General features: G+C 39.1%; 1 protein-coding gene and 1 long non-coding RNA gene across 2 annotated transcripts in view; one reads left to right on the forward strand and one right to left on the reverse strand.

Moving 5' to 3' along the window:
- ABCB1 (ATP binding cassette subfamily B member 1) overlaps nucleotides 1–23,102 on the reverse strand; it is a 1,009,232-nt gene that overhangs the window by 191,273 nt on the left and 794,857 nt on the right. The window lies entirely within an intron of this gene.
- Nucleotides 1–23,102, forward strand: part of LOC122798507 — an 82,165-nt gene that overhangs the window by 27,058 nt on the left and 32,005 nt on the right. The window lies entirely within an intron of this gene.

Raw genomic sequence — 23,102 nt, forward strand, 5'->3', positions numbered from 1 at the left:
GATGCAGCTTAAGGATAACAAGATTGAGTAATTAAACCTGAACAAAGGATGATGAACCAGACAGGAATAAGAATAGCTAAGTGTGGGTGCAACCAGAACCAACATAGAAGTTTAGTATTTGGAGAGTTCAACAGCTACCAGCTCTACCTCCACATCTCTTATGAGTGTTGCATTCGGCAAGTGAGATAGAATAAGCACTTCTCATCTTAGTGTGCTTGTCATGAAAGTCTGCACTGTAATAGTTCCTGAATGACTGGGGGAAGACGCTTGTTTGGGAGTGGCTACAGAGAGGTGCAGGGTTCCTTACCTTGTCAAAGCTACCCTAATCTATAGACCAGTATGACTGTAAATGGAGAAAAGTATTGCCTCCTCATTTCTTTAACATCCAAATTCAGTCAAAGCTTTGTTGTGAAATATACAAGGAGTACCCCAGAAGAAAATCAGGAGAATCAATGTCAGCCTGAGAATACAAGGTAAGGCTTTTTATGCTTTCTCGTTGACTCAGAGTGGGTATGAATTGATATAACTATCTCATACCTCTTTGAGATACTCTCAATCATCAAGTAGAAAAAAAAGGTATGAATTAGTGCTCAGCAGGATGCAAGGCGTAATCAAAATCTAATAAGCAGACCAGGCAGTGCAGCCCTCTTCTACATTTATTTATTATTTCTAGAAGTGAATGCACGGACTGTGGACCAGGAGGTTATGTGACAAGTATCAACCAAACATCTTACACTAGAGCTCTGAAGGGAGCAGAACCCCGTCTATTGCTACTGCAGTTTGTTAATAGGTCTATGTAGTGTTTTCTTTGATCTTCAGTAGCAAAACACACCGAGTCTGGCTGCCCACATGTAAACATTTGCTTTGATAATGACCTACCTGCCCTTACCTTGTAAATGACAAAAATATCTGTTTTAACTGACTGGTGTTTGTTGTCTAAATCACACAGTATTTAAAAATCTATCAACATGTACTCTTGTTACGCAATGCTTCTTGGCTAAAATGCTTGGGATAGATAATACGTAGGTAAATGGCCTAAATGAGAGTAAATGCAGACACCAGAATAGGTAGGAATTTGACAATGGTCCATAATGAGACTCTTTTTTTCAGCCTTTCTGAATCAGAGAACTTGAAGGATCAAGATTCATCAGGGGAAGTGCAATCTGGAGTGTTTTCCAGAAAAAGGAACCTATCTCACAATATGAAAGTAGCTCAGAACAGAGTAAAATATTCTAAAACAAACTGAAATCCCAACACAAGATCAGCATACTGGTAGGAAGCTACAAAGGAAGAACAACACGAAAGAAGGTAGCTTTTCACAGGAAATGCATTATGAATAAACTCTGATGATGGCTTATCTTAAGACTGCCTGTCTGCCTCACATAGAGAAAAAAGTAATACTAGATAAAACCTACCTGATCAGCTTTACCCTACTGGCTGTCATGAAAAGGCCACACTGACAACACTTTGTTGAGCAAGTCACTTTTGTAGAGCTGAAAGCAACCTCATGACTGCCTGAATGACTGCTCTCTAAACATAGCTAATATAATGATCACAAGTGAAATTCCTGGGTAGAAAGGAATGACTAGTAGGCACTTGGACAAAAAAAAACAGAAAAAAAAATCAGCAGTAGTGAACAACTACATATGTGGGAAATACCAAACCAGGAATAACTTCTTAATTATTCTGTCTGTAATCTTACACATGTAGGCTGTCAGATCTGCTTGGATTAGTAAAAAACAGACCTGCATGTTTAGTCCAAGAAAAGACCTAATCAGAGGACAAGAGTGAGTTCCTCCTTGTTGTTTGCGTAGAAAAAAAAAAAAAAACTAGCATGATGCCTACTGTGAAAAAGCAGTGTCGGTGGTGCAACAGGTAGCATCCTTGCCTTTGGTGCAGAAGGTTGTGGGTTGCATTCAGGCACCAGGTATACTGATTGCTGATACTGCATTGCAGCATTGGGGGGGGGGGGGTTACTCATGAGTGTGTCGTCCTTTGGATGAGATGTTAAATCGAGGTCCTATCTAGTTGAATAGCTGGTAGCTTAGGCGGCTCGGAAAGATCCCGCAGTACCTACTGAAAAGAGTAGGGGTTGCTTATTATATACAACATAAAAAACATTATTTGCATATTTACAAAAAGTGTATTTATAGGCATATATATACATATAAAGATTTCTGTTTTTTTTTTTACTATTTATCATTTTTCTTATAACATCTTCATTGTTATTCTTCCATAACTGACACCTATTACTTCTACAACCATTATCTAATTTTTCGCAATATATCTGCCAAAATCCATTTCCCATTAAACAAAATCTCATTCAGTCTTTCATTCCAAATTACCCATATCATATCAAATAATCCTTCTCACATATTATTTCTTCTTGTTCTTATAATATCATGTATAATCACACAACTATTTCCAGAGTTTTACCACTCTTTTACATTTCAAAAATAAAAACATGCTCTCTTGTCTTTTCCTTCCCACAACATAAACATAGCATGTCCCCCTTACTGGTAACTTATTTATTACTAGTTTCCATAGGAAATTCTGACACTCTACTATCTTGGTACACTACTTTTCCATACTTTAATGGCTTTAATCACTTCTGCTAAAATTTCCCATGGTTTTAGGTAATATTTTTTCATCACATACCCTTCCATCTTTCTCTGTATCATCAATTTACATTTTCCATGTTAGTATTTGTTCTTCATAATTTTTAATTTCTTCATTTATATAATCTTTTTCTCTTTTTCTCATCATCTCCCAGAATGCTTTGCTCATATTTAAACATTCTCACTATTAATTTCTAATTCTCTTCCTTCTCCCACTTCAATACTCTATACAAGTTTAAAGAAGCAGAATAAACAACTGGATTTAGAAACCACAGTCCCCCCTTCATCTTCACTCATAGACAATACACCTCTTTTCACTGGATTTAATTTGGAACTCTGTAAGAAAGAAAATGCCACTTGCACAATTTCTTTTCATATCTTCTGGGATCACATAAAAATTTAAAATATATGCTATTTTTATCATTAATACAGAAATCATCAGATCAACCTTTTTCCTGAATGTGAATCTGTACTTCCTCCACAGAAGATGTATTTCTTTCCTCAAACCTTCCCACTGCATCCTAACTACATATTATTTCCCAATATTATCCCTAGAAAGACATTTCATTCATTGAAAAATACACACCCTCAGTTTTTACCACATCTCCCAAACCCTTACTTTTATCTTTATTCAAGGTCATTCTCGTTTCCTTTAAACATCCACCCAGACAAACCAACATTTCCCTCATTCATATTTTGTCCTTAGCAACTACAACTATGCTGTCTGTGTATGTTAAAACTACTGGGAGTAACACCTTCTTTTGCATCACATATCTAACATATGTCGTTTTATAAACTACTTCACTTACTATCGCCTTCATTACCAGTGCAAAAATATTCTACTTGTTGGACATCCTTGTATTGTACCTCACTTCATGAATATTTCTTTACTCAGCTACCCATTCACTACCACTCTCACTCTTTCGTTTTGATATGCTGACATACACATTCTTCTAATTCTATTACCAGTTCCATACTTCTTCATAACATTCCACAAAACATCATGAATTACTGTATCAAATATCTTGCTAATATCACCTACCATAAGTTTCACATCCTCCCTTTTAGTCACACTATAATCCACAATTTCTCTCACAAATAATGATTATTGATATCCCTTCCCTTATACAACATATATACTTTATTTCATATTATACAATGACCGGCCTAAAATATTCAAAAACGAGCACACTGATCAGAGAGTATACTAACGGGAAAAAGTCCAGTTACCCAGACTTTTTCCCGTTAGTATACCTCGCATTTTTTTTACTTTTACTTTTTTTTTTTACTATAAAAAGAAACCGGAAGACTTAAACCAACAGAGGGAGACAGCACAGACAAAAGTAAAAGGGTAATCAGGTAAGTTCTGCAAAACTTAAAAAACTTACCTGATTATCCTTTTATTTTGTCTGTCCTGACTCTCCCCAAGGTAAAAAGTCTCCCGGTTTCCTTTTTGTATTTAAAAAAAAAAAAAAAAAAAAAGGAAAAAGCAACGGAGATCTTCCTTTCTCCATTGCAACAGTTGCACAGCACTGATGTACTGCATAAGTGTTGGGACACGAGTCCCATACGCATGCACAGTACATCAAAACAGCCACAGGATACATACAAAACACAGACGGGCAGCACGGAGGCACTATACAAAGACATTATTTAAGAAAAGTAAGTATTTTTTTTCTTAAATAATGTCATTGTATAATAGCAATAACCCACAGCTGGGTGTGGGCAATGCTTCGCCCTCATGACCAAACCACAACAACTGTGGGTAAATCCAGCATTATGCACACCCATCCATGGATTATTGATTAAATATCACTCATCCTTCCTTTATTTTCTCCTCTGTACTATATTCATAAAAATGTAGAATTTGTGTTATTTAGTGTGATTGCCTCTCTTTATTTCATTCTTTTCATCATTCTTCCATATACATTTTAATATTCTGCTACTACTCTTCATAAATCCTTCCTTCAACCATTCAATCAGTACATTTACAAAATGCCTTCAATGCCAATCCATTAATTTCTTGTACATTCCATACCCTGTATAGAATGCATTCCATTTAGATTTGACACAACATTTGCTAAGTACTTCATCCAGTTCACTAATAGTAATTTATTTTTCAACTTCTTCCTTAACCTTATTATGATTTTTTTTTACTTTCCATTTTTTTATTTTCCTTCATTTTAATCTTATCCATATAATTTCTTATATTTCTTTGCCTCTCCTTTTACATTTTTCACTTCCCTCATTATATTAATATTCTTCTTAACTATTTTACTCAGATATGCAGCTATCTTATCCCTTGTAAATATCTATGCCTAAACAGTAAAGCCTTAATTTGCTCTTAATTTCCTTTATATATTATTTTTATATTATTTTTCTAAACTGCCTAATATATTTCTATATATTTCCTTTCTTTCATCATCCTGACATTGAATAAAAAATGAAGTTATGTACTCACCATAACATTCCATGTTTGTTGTCCATGATCTTGCCTTCTTTCTTGCTTGGTGGGTTCGGAGCCAATACTCGCCTCCGACTCAGCCGTATCCTAAAGCTCAAGAGCCCCCCACTAGCTGGAGGCTAGACCCAATCCCAACTTGCCTAGCGACAGTTACCCAGATCTCGTTTGTGATAACCCATAACACTAGACTAAACACACACACACACACACACACACACACACACACACACACACACACACACACACACACGCACACACCTATATATATATATATATATATATACACAGATATACACAGATATATATATATATATATATATATATATATATATATATATATATATATATATATATATATATATATATATATATATATATATATATATCTATATATATATATATACTAATCATTACCAGTAGACAACGTTGGTAGACCCTAAGCCAATCCAATTCATGAGGCAGGAAGGGAATCATGGCACATATAGTCAAACACCAAATAATTCCTCCCACTCCCTCAGGAAGGAGGGAAGGGATGTAAGAAAGAAGGCGAGATCATGGGCAACAAACATGGAACATTATGGTGAGTACATAACTTCTTTATGTTACGTTGTCCTTATCTCGCCTTCATTCTTGGTTGGTGGGACAGCGTCCCCAGCACCTTCTTTCTCAGGTGGCTCAAGGGAATAAACTCTTCTGAACCATGGAACCAAAGGATGCCCTGTTCTGGGAGGCCACATCTACCTTGTAATGAGTGATGAAGGTATGAGGATTATCTCAAGTAGCTGCCGCACAAATTGAGTCCAAAGGCAGTCTAGCCTGAAATGCCGTAGAGGTAGATAATGCTCTAGTGGAATGCCCATGTATTTTTCCTGGAAGTTGCTTACCTTGTAAGCTGTAGACATAGGTGATGGTGTCTGCAAGCCATTTCGATAAAGTTACTTTAGAGAATGAAGTACCATTTCTGTTTTCTGAAAATTATATAGGCAATTGGTCTGATTTTCTAAAGTCTTTTGTCCTGTGCAAGTAGAAACGCAACTGCCTATGCATACCCAGTTGGTGGAGTCTATATTCTGCCTTGTTGCTATGATTTGGGAAGAAAACAGTGAGTTCTATTGATTGATTTAAATTTAACTCAGAGCAAACTTTTGGTAGGAAGGATGGATTAGTTCTGAGAGAAACTCTGTCTTTGTGAAAAACTAAATAAGGGGGGCAAATGGAGAGAGCTTGTAACTCTGATACCCTCCGAGGTGAGGTAATGGCAGTCAAAAAGATTGTTTTCCAAGTCCAGAACTTCAGAGAACAGGTAGCAGCCAGTTCGAAAGGAGGAAGAATCAAGGAAGCTTAGACTAAGTTTAGATCCTGAGGAGGAGGAGGTGGTTCTCTTACTGGGGGTCTCAAGAGGATAGTACCTTTCAGGAAAGCTTTGCATAATCTGTGGGACATAACATTTGAACCCATTTCTCCAATATGATAACTGGAAATAGCAGCTAGCTGAACTCGAATTGTAGCTGTGGCTGCCCCTTGGTTAAAAGTCTCAGTTAGGAATTCCAGGATTTTCGAAATGGGTGCAGTAAAAGGATCAATATGATTCTGGCTGCCCAACAAGAGAACGTTTTCCATTTGCTGGCATAAATCTTTCTTGTTGTAGATTTGTGAGAAGAAATCAAAATGTGTTGTACTGCAGGGGAAATTTCAGGAAGCCTGGCTAAGACGGGAATTGGAGAAACCAAGCTGTTAGCTTGAGGGTCTGAATAGAAGGGTGGAGCATTCCTGACTGATGCATCAGAAGATCTGGAACTGGGTCCAGGATCCAAGGCTCCTCCTGGAGATGGGGCCAAAGGAAGGGGAACCAAATCTGATGAGGCCAGTAAGGTGCAATGAGGATTAGCTTGCAACCCAGTGATTTTGTTTTCTGCAGAACTTTGGGTATTAGAGGAAATGGGGGAAAGGCATAAAAAAGTCCCGGGAGCCAATTGTGAACAAGTACATCCCTGGGTAACTGTCCCTGTTGGGGGACCAGGGTAAAATAGCTGCTGCATTTGGTATTCATGAACATGGCAAAAAGGTCGCTGCAAGGCTGGCCCCACTTGCGAAAAATTTGATTCGCAATTTCCTGCTTCAGCGACCACTCATGTGGCATCAGAATTGCCCTGCTTAGCTTATCTGCTATCATGTTGGATTTTCCCGGGATGTGTGTTGCAATCAGAAAATGCTGAGAGGACACCGCCCACTACCATACTCTTAGAGCCTTCCGGCACAAGGGGTAAGATCTGGTTCCGCCTTGCTTGTTGATGTACCACACTACAGACATGTTGTCTGTTTGAATTGCAATCATCCCCGTCGATAGAAGGCCCTGAAGTTCTTGCAATGCCAGAAGTACTGCTCTCATCTCCAGGACATTGATGTGCAAGTGGTATTCGTGTTGCTGCCAAGTTCCTTGAACAGTCTCTCCCAGATAATGTCCCCCCCCCCGCCCTATCTGGGAAGCATCCGTGGTCACTGTGGCTACTGGTTGTGGAAGGATGAACGGCCTGCCTATCGTTACTTGCGTAGACTGAACCCACCATTGTAGGTCCCTTTTGCAGGTCTCCATAATGTGGATCTCATGTGACATGGGAAGATTCTGCATGGACCATTTAGCTAAAAGAATCCACTGCAATATCCTCATATGGAAGCGTGCCAAGGGAACTAGTGTTATTACTGCCACCATTGAGCCTATTGATAAAAATTGGGCTATATTGAATATCAATGATGAAATAAGAAGTATTGTAGGACATAAACCTAGTTATAGTTATCGAAATAATAAATCTCTGAAAAGGCTACTGTGTTATGAAGATGGTAGTAAAAAGAGAATTACATCCGATAGACAAGGGACATTCCCTTGTAGAGGATGTAATCAATGCTCATGCATGATGGTAACAGATGAGTTCACTCACCTGGATACTAACAGGATATATTATTTTAAGCACTATGCTGACTGCAAAACCAGAGATATAGTATATTTAGCTAGTTGTTTAAAATGCAATAGTTTCTATATAGGTAAGACAAATAGGACACTGAGAGAAAGGGTGAGAGAACATATTTATGCAATAAATCGGGAAGATGAGACAAATGCACTAGCAGAACATGTACTAAACAATGGATTGGACCATAAATTCAAGTTTATGGTATTAGAATTAATTGGGAAAAACAATAGACTAGGGAATGTCAAGAACTACACTGAACAGAAGGAAATTAGATGGATTATTAGAATGCAGTCTGATAAAGGGAAGGGCTTAAATGATAGAATAACCCTCAAGCCATTCCTTAGAGATAGGCCACTAAGACACACTAATAAAATATGATTTAAATTCCAACAGACAATAGATTTTATATATATTATTAATATTATTATTATGTTTTTGCATATAAATAGACAGTTGCAGCTGATACATATTTAATGGTATTTAACAGTCTTGAATATTAATGGATGTTTATATACATAAGTATATTTTTACTTTTACTTTTGTTTTTTATTTCTATTATATACATGAATTTTAATAAGATGTGAGCATTATTCAATTATTACTAATTATATGAAATGTTTAAATATTTTAATGAAAATTATTATATATATGATTGTTTATGCTGTGAAAAATATGTAGATCACAGTGAGATATGTTATTATATAGATATAGAATGAAGAGTATTATAAAGTGCATATACTGACATCTCATGGTGAATACAGGGTTTGTGTCTTTAAGGCGAATTTTTGGCGCCTTTTTTGACTATTTAAATGATTGCTAAGACATTTTTAACCATTTGTCTGAAGAAGGGTATGTTAGTACCCGAAAGCGCTTACAAAAAGCTTTTATATTGTTCTGTCTTTTTATATTAATGGAATAAAAAGTAAAAACGTTGGAAATAGCCATGGTGGTCTTTGGAAGTGTGATATAAGGACAACATAACATCACTTCTTTTTAAATTCAATCAACCATTCAGACCAGATTTAATACACATCCGTTATGGCTATATGAGCCTTTCATATCTGCAATACTTCCCACTCTCCAATTTCATCTCATAATTTCTCATGTATTTCTTTTATTCCCTTTCCTCTTTAATATACTTCCTTTCTTTCATCACCTCCATCCATACCGTTAAATGGTCTGAAAAAGTCATCACAACTGTATCATCATTTGCTACCCCCCAAACTTTCCAATAATACAAAAATAATCAATTTCTTAGCCAAGCATCCCCCTTCTATATGTCTATTGACTTTTGTTCCACATAGCTAATTTAACACATTTTACCACTTCCTGTATTTTTTACATTGTTCCCTTTACATTTTCACCTTAAATCACAATTAAACCCTCCTATAATAATAACTTTCATGCTAACAACCACATTGTTTAATATTTTATGAAACACATTTGTTCTTTCCTTGCTAGTTATCCATACATATAATGTTACAATTCTATAAACATGTTCTCTACACCTCATATCCAGAACAGTTAACCTTCCCATCTTTATCAATGTTACATCTAGCATTTTCACTGTTTTTCACACAACATAGCTACTCCAGAACAACATTTACTTCCAAAAGTTCCATATTATATTCCACTCCACAATTTTCTGTTTGTAGTCATTTTTCACTTGTCAGGAATCTGCATCATCAAACAGAATAACATCCATATCACATTTAGCACACCATTCCAGTATCCCTATCCTTCTTACAGTGTTAATAATTATGTTCACATTTATTGACTGTAGTTGTCCTGTTCGATTCTCAGCTAAAGCATCTTCTGTGTGGAGACATGCGTGAATGGGCGTACCTTCGTTGAAGGTAGTGCGTCAGAGCTGGCAACTCGGCATGTAAAAATCTACTGCCAATTATTAACGGACCGGAGCTCTGTTGTGGCGACCCCTAACCGGGAAAAGCCGAAAGACACAACAACAACAACAACAACAACTCTGAAGTTGTTGCTTTTCCTTCTTTTTAAGTTTAAGGGAATATTTTTTTTACATTTTCATTTTCTTATTTTCACTTTCTCCAAATGAATATTTTTTTCCTGAATTTATGTACTAATAATCCTTGATCCTCAGAATCTGATTTTTTTGCTGGCTAGAACGTCAGATAAATTATTGCTATTAATCTCTTCTCCTGACCTCTCTTTCTGCATGTACTCTCTCTCTCTCTCTCTCTTCATTTTACCCTGCATATTCTGCTTCTTCAGCTAGTTCACCCTCTCCACCAGCCTCTTTCTGTCTTTCATTGTGTATGTTTTTTCCCTTTCCCTTCATTTTCATTAACTGTTTTCTCTTGACAATCCATCCAGAAATGTCCGCTTTTTTAAACAACCTGCATTCAGGCACACACCTTGCTGTATGTCCTTTCTTCCCACACTGGTTACATTGTACCTTTTCACAATCATTAATGAGAAAAGTCCCCAAAAAGAAACATGATTTAGGCTGTCCACCATACCTTAATGCCCCTCTATGATCAGCTACAAAAATAACACTTGGCAAGTGTTTCGTCATGTTTATTTGTCACATTTCAGCTTCCAACCTCCACCGTCCATTCTGTAAGTTTATTTCATTTTAACTTTCACAATTTTATCACGTTTCACACAGATCCTGCATACATTTTAACATTGTCTTCTACCTGTTCATCAGTTTTAAACTGCCAAGTAACATTTTTTTCACATTTACATTATCATCAGCAAACAAATAATTGTTCCTCAGATAAATGCCCTTCTTTTTGTTATACAGTTCCAGAAATTACATCAGCCCATCCGTTTCAAATGTTAAGTCACATTAAGCCTCTTGCCCAGTACGTATAAAAGACCAAATTTCTTGAGTTTTAAAACCCAGAACAGTTACCAAATTGTCCCATACATATCTGTCTATTGCAGTGTCATTTTTTGTTCTTATTCTCACACTTGGTCTTCTCTTCTTTTTAAAAATAATTTTACTTAACAGTTTGTTGGTGCTTTCTGTTTTTGCCTGGTGTCACTGCTGCATATTTTAACTGTTGCATTCTCTGCTGCCAGATCACCTGGTTCCTTTTCCACATTACCATCCTCAGCACTTCTGAAAAAGTTATCTGCCATCTCACCACATGAAACAGCAAAACCATCACCTGGCCTATCTTGCTCAATTATTTTTAACAGTACATCATCTGCAAGCCCTTCTGATGCCATTTTGGTTATCTGCACCACTTCCAACAGACTCGCTTACTTCCTCTTCCATGGGGGCAGCTAAATACTCCTCATTTGTAACATCCACCACACAGGAATCTTTGTTTACATTCCAAGTCTCCATATGAAATAAAGTTTTATCCAAATTCTCACTTTCCACCTCCAAACTCCCCATAGCTTTTCTCTCTTCCTCCATGTTGCTGCTTCCCTTAGGCTCTAACTTGCTGCTATTGGAGCTCTACAGCACTATCTAGCAGCTCCATACAGTAGGGGAAGCTCACTGATGCCCTGGCACTGATCCCCGAGTAGTAGTAGTGGTATCAGTACCACCTCAGGTCTCCCCTAACACAAGCTACTAGTTTGGCGGGACTAACTCAGTCAACAAAGGATAAATAAAAAATGAAAAGGTCCCTAAAAAGTCAAATATATGAAAATATTTACAGTAAAGAGTGAATTATAAATTTGATACATTTAAATGGAAGAGATACTCTAGGTAGTTCTATCAGACCTCAGTGAAGTTGGAGAGTGGACAGGCTTCCCATTTTGTCTGGAAAGCATAATTTGTTACGGAACAGTCTAGACAGAAATAGCCTTTTCCCTGACTGTAAGAATATGGCAGACACCATCAAAATCAACCGCTTTTATTCCCTAGATATAAGAACTGTATTCTTAGGGATATGTGCATGCTGGTTCCACTGTTTCCTCAAAGTCCACAAAACATTCCTTGTTTTCACAGCTCTACTATGTGTCCATAGCTTCTGATACCATAAGATTTAGAGCAATTGTATCATGTGCTAAGCAAAGAAAGCTCTACGTTGCACTGACTTCAAAAGCAGATCCAGAAATAGAATGAGTCAGATTTGCCATAGACATGATTTCTGGAAAACCATTTGATGCCAAAATTCCTGAAAGTGCTGCAGGAACTGATGATAGTGCTTTAGCAAAAACTGCCAAGAAGATGTCACAACAAGTCTTTCTCATCAGTCAGTCTTGTCAATCTCATCAGAAGTTGTATTTACAAATATTGGTGAATGCGGATATGCATGAAAGACATACAAATAACTCTGCACAACAAGATTGAAAAGAAATTTCCCTGATGCAAGACTGGGACTAAATTCAGTTATAACCATGTTTAAAGCAGTTTTATACATCTTAAAGATGCTGAATCTTTTGGGGATGAGGGTGGACATTATATCTCTAATTTTTCTTGGGCATGGGAAGACTCTAGAGTATATACTAGTTAGGGGTCTGTATTAGAAGCATGAAAATGCTTATAAGCGAATACGGAAACAGCGACGCATATTCATCAAATCGCATTTAAGCGATTCAATGAATATGTCATAGGCCAAGAAGACAGTTGGCCAACTTTACAGAGTTGCCCTTTCCTTCCCTATTGTGCAATCTCAGTGTTTGTATATTTAGTTAGGGGGCTGTGGGGGGCAGAGCCTCCCACCGGTTTATGATGTTAAATTATTTTTTTTAGTGAACGGCCACGTAAGTTTTTTCCCTAGGGAAAAATTTGCTTATGTGGCCGTTCGCTATTTTTAGGCTTCGTGCATTATGTGTCGACTTTTATATAGTGGCACATATGCACTTTCGGTTTGATAATATAGACCTACTAGTTAGTCTATACTCTACAAAGTGCAGACTCTAATTAGTATTGAAGGCACCTTATCCTGCATTTATGACTGTATATCTTCCTGGAGTAGAAGATGAGAGACTGAAGAAATTAAATTCTAGGAAAGGGGAGGGTAAGTGTTAGTGTATCGTCAACTACTAACATAATGTGAATTATAAATATTGAAAGGTCAATATGTTTCACCAACTGCTCTGTATTCTGATTTGAGAATATTTCATTATTTTTATAGGTTCATAGGTTCATAGGTTCATAGGTTTATACTAGGCTATCTGCCCTAAGGCATTTATAAGCCTAGCCCAAATTATTGTGGCTTACGCCACCCCTTATATGAAAAAATACTGTGCCCATTAGTTTGTTGTGCCTCTGTCCAGCAGTGACCCAGAGATGATTCCCGGGGTAAACCTACGATCTCCCATCCACAGGTCTAGATTTCTCTTGAACAGAGTCAGCGAGGTGCTCTGCCTCACATGGACCGGGATTTTATTCCACAGCATAGGGAGTCTCTGAGTGATAAATCTATCCCTCCAGCACGTCCTATTTATATCCGTGCTAAGGTTTAAGTCGCTTGCTCTAGTGGTTTTGGTGGATTTGGATTTTTGAGGTGGAGCATGTCCATTAATTCCGGGTTGGACATGGCCTTGTATGTCAGGCACATGTCACCTCTGAGCAGACGGTATGCGACTGAATAGAGCTGGAGTTTCTTCAATCTGGCAGCATATGACAGATTTTGGAGTCCCTTTATCCTTTTGGTGAGGAACTTTGGGGTCTCTCCAATTGCTGCAGATGTCGGGTGAGATACATCCCGAATGGGGCATTGTACTCGATCATTGGTCTGATAAGTGAAGAGTACAGGGGAACAATGACCTCACTAGATCTGGAAGTGAATCCCTTCATGATCAGGTGGGCAATGTAGAAGGTCTTTCTAACCACTTTAGCAATGTGAGTGTCAAAGAAAGGCCACTGTCAACCTGGGTCCCCAGGTCCCTGATAACCTCTTCTGTGCTTAGTGGATTGCCACCTATATGGTAGCTTGGGGTTACCTTGTTTTTCCCGAAGGGTATGACTATACATTTTTTGCGTTTAACTTCAGGCCATGGCTCTGGCACCAGCTATCTGTTTCCGTGAGTCCCTTCTGAAGGATATCAGTGTCCGATGCACTTTCCACTATGGTGCCCAGTTTGCAGTCATCTGCAAACTTTGTCAGCCAAAGTCCTCCCATGTTGGCCTGTACTTCTGAGAAGTAGATGCCAAACAATAGGGGCCAAGGACCGAGCCCTGTGGGACACCACTTGTGACCGGCTTGGAGTCTGACACAGCGCCAGCAACTCTAACCCTGTGGGTTCTGTCCTTAAGCCAGTTTGCAACCCATCTTGTGACATATGGGTTTACATTTAAGCTGGTAAGTTTTTCTACAATACCCGAGTGGGGTATTGTGTCGAAAGCCTTTGCAAGGTCAAGGTAGGCTGTATGGACTGCCTTTCCCTCATCAATGGCCTTGGTGACTATTTCGAAGAAGTCGACCAAGTCCAAAAGGCATGATCTTCCCTTGACAAAGCCAAACTGGGTCGGGTCCAATGTCTGCAAGTCCCCTATATCTTTGTTTATGAGCTCCATTATGATCCTCTCCATAGCTTTGCAGACTAGACTTGTTAAGCTTATGGGGCGGTAATTACCAGGGTCCGTGAGGCGCCACCTTTGTGGAGTGGGACCACAGTTGCCGTCACGCCACTCCTTGGGCACGTATCCTGTGGTAAGGCTGAGATTAAACAGCTGCCTTATGTGCGGGTTTAATTCCTCATTTAGCTCGTGTAGCACACAGCCGGGGACACCATCCAGTCCCATTGATGCTGTGTTTTTAGCTTTAGAGAGAGCAGCTTTCACCTGCGCATTTGAGATGTCCGGGAGGCTACACTCGGCTGGGATAGTTATCTCTCCTTTAGACGCGGAGAGGGCTGTGAAGTTTGCACTGAACCTGTCTGCCAGTATGTTGGCAATGTCTGTGGGTTCAGTGATTTTTGTATCATTTTGGACTAATTCTGAGCATATCTGTGAGTTTCCACCCAGGTTCCTAACATAGCTGAAAAAGGCCTTATGATTGTACTTTGAATCCATGGCAATTTTTCTCTCAAAATTGGCCTTAGTTGATTTTATGAGTGCTCGTATTTTTTTACTAATAATGATCAGGGGTGACTTCCCTTTTATGGATTTTGTTCTATCATGTAATAGCTTTCTCCTCTTATTGTAAAGTTTGTTAATGGCTGGGGTCCACCAGACTGGACGTTTGCCCTTTGTGGAAAGAGTCTTGGTTTTATTTGGGATTGCCTGATCCATGCAGTCCTGGAGGTATTCATAGAAGGCATTTGTAAGGGCTTCCGCAGTTTGGGTTGTGGTTTCCTCTGACTCAGGGGCCTTGAAGGATACCACACCAGTCTTGAGTAGTGTGAAGTTTGCTTTAGAGAAGTTCTTCACTATGGTCTTTTTTGTTTGGGGTGGGGGATGTGGATTTCCAGTGAGATTAGTTTATGATCAGATCTCACCAATGAGGGATATACTTCCGGTGTGGAGCATTTTGTCCCCATGTTTGTGACAATGAGATCTAGTATATTTTCTCCTCTCGTGGGAACAGTGACTAGCTGTTCCATGGCATTTGAATTTATGAACTCCAGGAACCGTTGGGCTAGAAAGTTAGGGCTTGAGTAATGTTCCCAGTCTATATTCGGGTAGTTGAAGTCACCCAATATGATGGTGTTTGGAGATACATTTATACCCTCCAGTGTCTTCAGGAAGGCTGTGTGGGGTTCCTGAGTTTGAGAGGGTGGCCTGTAGCATGCTACAATTTGTAGAGCAGTTTTGCCTATTGTTAGTTGCACCTGGATGGTTTCAAGCTTCATGCGTTGCCACCAACCTGGAGGTGTGAGTATCCTTTATGAATATGGATACACCCCTCCTTTTGTGGAGTGGTCCGGGTTTTGGGGCGGAACGCATGATATGAGGTAAAACCTAATAGTGCCGGGTGCTCTCAGGAGCCTTGAACCAGGTTTCAGTTACAGCACAGACATCGATGTTCTCCATACTGAGAAGGGCCTCGAGTGCGTGCATTTTGAGATTTAGACTTCTGGCATTGAGCAGCATTACCCTCAATTTCTTCCCATTTTGTTTTCTAGGGTGGTAGGTTTAGAATTTGAGCCTTGCCTAAAAAGGCACTATGGGGGTGGCAAGAGCCTTAGCCAATATCCGGAATCCCAGGGGTGACAGGTGCAAGCCGTCCCTTGCGAAGCAGCGTGGCTTGTCAAGCATGTCATCCCAGGCAGACAGACACTGGATCCCCTTTGAATGACACCAGACATTAAGCCAATTGTTAAAGCTGATCATCTTGTCTCTATATTGTGGCATCATTCTTGGTGAAGGAAGGATACTGCTCAGGGTTAGGGTCATACCTGCCTGGGCTACATAATCAGAGAGCTCCTCTATGTCTCTTTTCATGCAGTCCAGGGAGGTACGTCTCAGGTCGCTCACACCAGCATGGACAATGACTGTGTCATATTTGTACTTGCTGTGGAGTGACCCGAGTGCTTGTGTTATGTGGCGGATTCTAGCGCCCGATAGGCAGCTTACTGTGACCCTCTCCTTGTTCAGCCTGGTGAGTGGGACGTCAGTGTGTCTGACTATGGAGTCACCTATGACAAGTATGTTTGGTGTTGTATTTGGCCTTAAGGGCTGTGACTGCTTTGCACACTGCTTTTGTGGTTTATGTGTTGCTTGTGGGGTGTCTTGAGGTAGCAGTTGTTTGGGTGTCTGCTTTGGAGGCCTCTGCTGTTTAGGTAAATTTTACTCAGAGCCTCCGAGTATGTCTTTGTGTGTTTATGTGTTTGATTCAGTGGAGTGGTAGCATTATGTGAGGCTGGTTTTGTGGTGTGTGTAGTTGCCTTCTCCTCCTGTCTGGTCTTGCCAGTCCTGAGTTGAGAGAGCTCAGCCTCCAGTTTGGCTAAATAGCTGCATCTCGCAAGTATTTGTGTTATGTGGGAGGAGGAGAGGGTTGTCTGTGTACATGAGGCAGTTATAACATTGCCTCAAGATTCCCAGATTCACCAGCTGGACTGGAGAGGAGATTGACAACTGACCTTTGGACATGCTAGAATAATATTGGGAAATCCTTAATTGAAAACAAGGGCCAGTGGGGAGTGAGGGTGTAGTGCTTTTAATTTTTAGTGCTGACTTATATAATTGCTTTAGTGAGCAAGTGCCAGGTAACTTGAGTGCAATGTGATACAAGTAACTAAATGCAAAACGACAAACAGTAACTTTCTTTCAAGTGAAACAAGGAAATAAGTACAGTAAGCAATGCAGATATCACTAGTGATCCACAGAAGCGCTGAGAAGTTGCGTATTAGGTGAATTAGCTTCCAGGAAATAACAAGCAAACAAACAACAAGTATATAAACAAAGCTAGATTCAGTAGGCCTGGATCTAGTCTATGCTAGAGCAAACAAGGTGAACCAATTTCAGTAAGATACAGTTCAAATATTCAGGCACTATAAACCTTTAACCAGAAAATTCCCAGCTCAGAAGGGCAGAGTCCAGCCTCTTCTCCCACAAGAGTGCAGTCCACGAACCTTCTTAATGTAAAATAACTGGCCTGAAGCCCAAGTGCCTAAACCAGAACTAATACACTTGGACACTGGGCTCTCAATCAGCAGTTCCCAACTTAGAAGGATGAAAGCTACCTGTCCTGCCACCACAGTGCTTGCCACAAACCTTCCTAATGTAAAACAACTGGTCTGAAGCCCAAGTGCTTAATCCAAAAGACTTGAATGATAGCTACACTTTAATCAAGTTACAACCAAGCAGTAATAAATACCATTGAATACTTTAGAGAATGTCTGGATTAGTGCTCAAGTTACACAAACAAAGCTAGATCCAGCAGGCCCGAATCCAGTCTATGCCACAGCAAACAAGGCGCACCAACTTCAGTAAGAAACAGTTCAGATATGCATGCACTATAAGCCTTTAACCAGAAATTCCCAGCTCAGAAGGGCAGAGTCCAGCCTCTCCTCCCACAAGAGTGCAGACCACGAACCCTCTTAATGTAAAATAACTGGCTTGAAAGCCCAAGTGCTTAAACCAGAATTAATACACTTTTAGAATAACAGACACTGAGCCCTCAATCAGCAGTTCTCAACCTAGAAGGATGTAAGCTACCTGTTCTGCCACAACAGTGCAGACCACAAACCTCTCAGTGCAAAACAACTAACTGGTCCGAAGCCCAAGTGTTTAAACCAAAAGGCTTAGAATGAGTTACACCAAGCAGTAATAAATACAATTGAGTATTTTAAGATGATGCAAAAGTAAAAGAAGTAGGTAAAAACACAAGTACAGTAAAAGCAGATGAAATTTTTTTTTTTTTTTTTTTTTTTTTCTGAACAAGTGCTGAGATCAAAGAAACAGATTTGAGTGCTGAAACTAGAAAACTGGCTAGTTACAAGAAAAAAAAAACAAGCTAGAAGGCTTCCCTCAAACACAGAAGGGCTTGGGGGCTCAGAAGCCTACAAATAGTCTGTACCACTTAACAAGAAAGGCAGGAAATAAGCTTAATTTTTTTTTTTTTTTCTATTTCCCAGATGCTCTCTTTGTACACAGTAGGAGTGCCTGAAATCAGAATATGAGTTGAGTGAGCAAATGAGATGGGCCCAGAGGCAGGCTGAGGGGCGGGCAGTTTCAATGCCACTAAGATTAACACAAAAACAGGGCGGGTGGGTGGGAATAACTGAAGAGCAGAATAACCAGTTAAAAATTCCTTCAACACTCCTTCATACACAGTTTAAATCAATTTAAATACTGTATTTTACCATTAATTGTTCTTCTATATTAATAAATGTTTTTCTTAGCATCTGCTATGAAATATTATCCTGAAGGTAGTCATGTAACTTCCATTAACATTATATTTTACTTGCTTATGTACTTTGAATTTGAGTAACATTCAATCAAAACTATTACACAGTGTCTACCTATATGATGTAATGCAATTTTGGCCCAAGCTGTTGCTCATAACCGTCATCCAACCAATGTATTAACCTGCATAAATACCCAAATAAATAAATAGCCTTAGTCCAAAAACTGGAAGACTGCATTATCTGTGGTAATGATTCTTAGTACTTGACAATGAAGTGAATTTTCCCAGAAGACTCGCTGTTTAAGTAGAAGTAAGAGGTTGGACAGCAAACTGAATACACAGATCTCAGGTTGCAACTAATACAAATTGTTTTTAGGGTACAGTCCTTTCCTCGTCTGTTATTGCTCCTTCTATTTTGCCAGTGGGAATCAGCTCTTTCATTTATGTCACCACTATCCAGTCATGTGCCTTTCTTGATTATAGCTTGCAGAATAAGACAGAGTGCTCCTCTATAGACCAAGCTGTTCTCAGTTTGTTACTTGGCATAACTTATCTTGTTTACTTCCCATTAATAAAGCGGTGTGCTACATTTTTAGTTATGTACCATCTCTCTTAGAACATCCCTTGCTCAGCTTCCTTCTCATTGTCATATAATTAACCTGAATCTGTTTCTTGCAGCCTTTATTATCTTTGTTGATGATTATTCCACATTGATATATGCTGCATCTTGTATTTTGGGACTTATTTCTTTCCCTAGCCTATTTAGTCAGGCACAACTAAATGATCATCTTGAAATTATAACTCAAGTGACTGATAAGTCCCCAAAATCTGTGAAGGTCTTTGCTTAATTTAATTCTACTTACTATAATATATTCTTCTCATTTTTGGCATATACTGATGTGTGTGTGTGTGTGTGTGTGTGTGTGTGTGTGTGTGTGTGTGTGTGTGTGTGTGTGAGAGAGCTTGAGTATATATATGTTTATATGTTCATAGTTGATTAGCAGGATAATGGCACAAGGGCCTCTACAAGCCTAGCAAATAACTGTTATACAAGTAATCACTGCATGAATTTTATTGCATGGTGAAATGGTGGTGTTTTTTGTTTCTGGTACAATTTGTTGAATTATGTAACAGTCAAAGTTTATTAAATTGACCATTACATAATTCAAGTGTTTTTGCCTTTTTTTCAATTGTGAGAGCCTGGAGTTAGTATATTTAATTTCCAAGGGTATGCGGGTGAAGCCCTTTTTTGTTTTAGTTTTTGTAATCCCAAATGCAACCTATTGGTTTACATTTGCAATGATTTTAGTGGCGATTAATGATAATCACTGGTGAGTTTGTTAGATGTTTTGTGTTTCAATCTAACTCACCTGCAATTGTTCATTATAAACTCATACACACACACACACACACACACACACACACACACACACACACACACACACACACATGAAATAGATAAGGAAAACTGACCAATGAGATTCTGCTACATGTGCAGTGAATCGAATCCATGCATGACAGGATTCTACTACAGACCACCTAATCCTCACATTCATTCAGAGGGTCCCTACTTCCTCTACAAACTGCCTCCACTTTGAAAAGTCATTTAACAGGGAAAAATTATCAAACTCAGAAATACTCAATAAATAAACAAAAAAATAAAATACATACAAACAAACTAGTAAATCTAAGGAAAAAACACATACTCCCCAACTGGCATATATTACTAAGTCTACATAAATATAATAATAATATTAGAACAATCAGAATTGTGACTGAATTTAAACATGTTTTACAGAAATAAAAAAAACACACAAAAATCAAACTTAACTACATTACTTGATCAGGTGCAGTAAAAGGCATTTAAACATTATCTGATGGCAGTAAAAGCATAAATCCCACAAACAGCCCTAAAGGGCCCATCTCAATACCAAAAGATTGCCAAATTCCGGTAATCACGGCCACACAGGTAGAAACCGCACTCTCCAAAGCTAAGCATACAGCATCCATGGGACCAGATGACATCCTAGGCTGTGTACTACATGAACTACAAAATGAACTGGCACCTCACCAAAGTGTCATGTTTAATCATAGCCTCACCTCAGGCTTCGTGCCCACTGAGTGGAGCACAGCTACAGTTATTCCACTTCACAAGGAGGGATCCACCTTGCATCTCGGGAACTACCGTCCCATCAGTCTGATGAGCCTGATCTGCAAGGGCATGGAATGCATTATCAGGGAACTTATAAACAGACATTGGCAACCTTCAAACACTGGACCCCACCCAGTTTGAGTTCGTGAAGGGCCGATCTTGTCTCCTGAACCTGACTGACTTCTTCGAATCAGTCTACAGAGCTGTGGACGAGGGTAAGGCGGTCCACACAGCCTATTTGGACCTCACCAAGGCCTTCGACACTATCCCCCAATCTGGGATCATAGATAAACTTACTAAGCTCGGCATAAATCCCTACATCACTCAATGGGTTGCCAACTGGCTTACTGACAGAACCCAGACTGTAAAAGTAGCCGACTCCAAATCCAGCTCCAGACAAGAGACAAGTGGAGTACCTCAGGGTTCAGTCATGGACCGCTCTTGTTTGGCATCTACTTCTCTGAAATACAGGCCAACACTAAGGGACTCTGGCTAACAAAGTTCGCAGAAGACTGCAAACTGAGAGCCATTATTGAATCCCCAAATTATGTGGATATTCTACAAAAGGGCCTTACAGAAACAGATGCTTGGTGCCAGAGCCATGGGCTCTAGCTTAATGCCAAGAAATGTATAGTTATCCCCTTTGGGAAAAACCATGTACCCATGAATTACCACACAGGTGGCAGTACACTAAACACTGAAAGTGTGATGAGAGACTTAGGGACACAGGTGGACAGTGGTCTCACGTTCAATAACCACATCACCACAACAGTCAGGAAAATCCTTCTATGTGGCACACCTTATCACTAAGGGCTTTTCATCCAGAAAAAAGGAGGTAATTGTCCCACTGTACTCATCCCTCATTAGACCCATTATAGAGTACAACGGCCCATTTGGTATGTACCTCACAAGACATCTGCAACAGCTGGAAAGGCCACAGAAATATCTCACTAAAAGAATCACAGGTCGAAAGCAGATGCCCTATGCTGACTGTCTAAAAAAACTCCAGATATACTCTGTGGCATATCGTCTACTCAGAGACGATCTCTGCTTAACATACAAGGCCATGTCAAACCCTGAGCTGTTGAACATGCTACACTTAAAGAAATCCCAATCCCTCAGAGCCACACGCTCCAGGGATCTAAACCTTGTCATCACAATGAACAAAACATGCTGGAGGGATAGGTTCCTGACCCAGAGACTCCCCATACTCTGGAATAGACTGCCCATACATGTCAAGCAGAGCGCTATGGCTAGGCTTATATAGGCCCTAATGCCGATAGCCTAGTACCAACCTATGAACCTATGAACCTATGAAGCAGTGTAGAAACAGAATGAAGTAAAAACAGTCCCTGCATCAGAAAAGCAGCAACTCTAAATGAGAAGTGAAATTACACACACATAAACACATGCATAGGTTCACTCGCAAAATGTAGTAGAACAGATATGTCAGACATTAACCGACAAAAGAATAAAGTAAATTTGAAAATACAGTATACATATATAAAACATAACATGAAAACAGATAAATATTACAACAGAAATAAAACTCACTAAAATTGTCATAGAAACCTAATTAAATAAAGTCAACAAGCCTATCATCAGCTAAATTAATTTAAGGTAAAAACTGGGGGAAAGGGCGTCATTGCCTCTTATGTATATGTGTTTTCAGTTCTTGGGAGTTACCACCAAAATGATTATCAAAAACACAAATACCCAAGAAGTCCAAGCCAAGGAAGCCAAACAGGAAAATGAAACTTTAACGCAAATTTTTAATCCTAGCAAAATCGAATTACAGCGTTTTCGCTACTGATACTTCAGTAGCTTCATCAGAATAAAAACAGTTGGCGCCAAATCCCTGTTTTAAAAAACTTTAGGGTGACATCACAATGTAAGCACAGGAACTGACGCAATTACCTTTACATAAGCAGCTTAAAAACACAGCGCAAATTTGCATAAAATGCAATACTAGAAAGTAAAGGTATGTTAGCGCTGTAAATGTATATAAGTTCCAATAGGAGTAGGCATAAAATGTCATACTTCAAGTTAACTTGGTTACATATAAAATTCTGTTGGTAGAGTTTTTAATGATTTCATTTACTTTCTAGTATTGCATTTTATGCAAATTTGCGCTGTGTTTTTAAGCTGCTTATGTAAAGGTAA

The sequence above is a fragment of the Protopterus annectens genome, chromosome 3.part1, assembly GCF_019279795.1.
Source record: "Protopterus annectens isolate FY-2018-M chromosome 3.part1, PAN1.0, whole genome shotgun sequence".
Taxonomy (NCBI): domain Eukaryota; kingdom Metazoa; phylum Chordata; order Ceratodontiformes; family Protopteridae; genus Protopterus; species Protopterus annectens.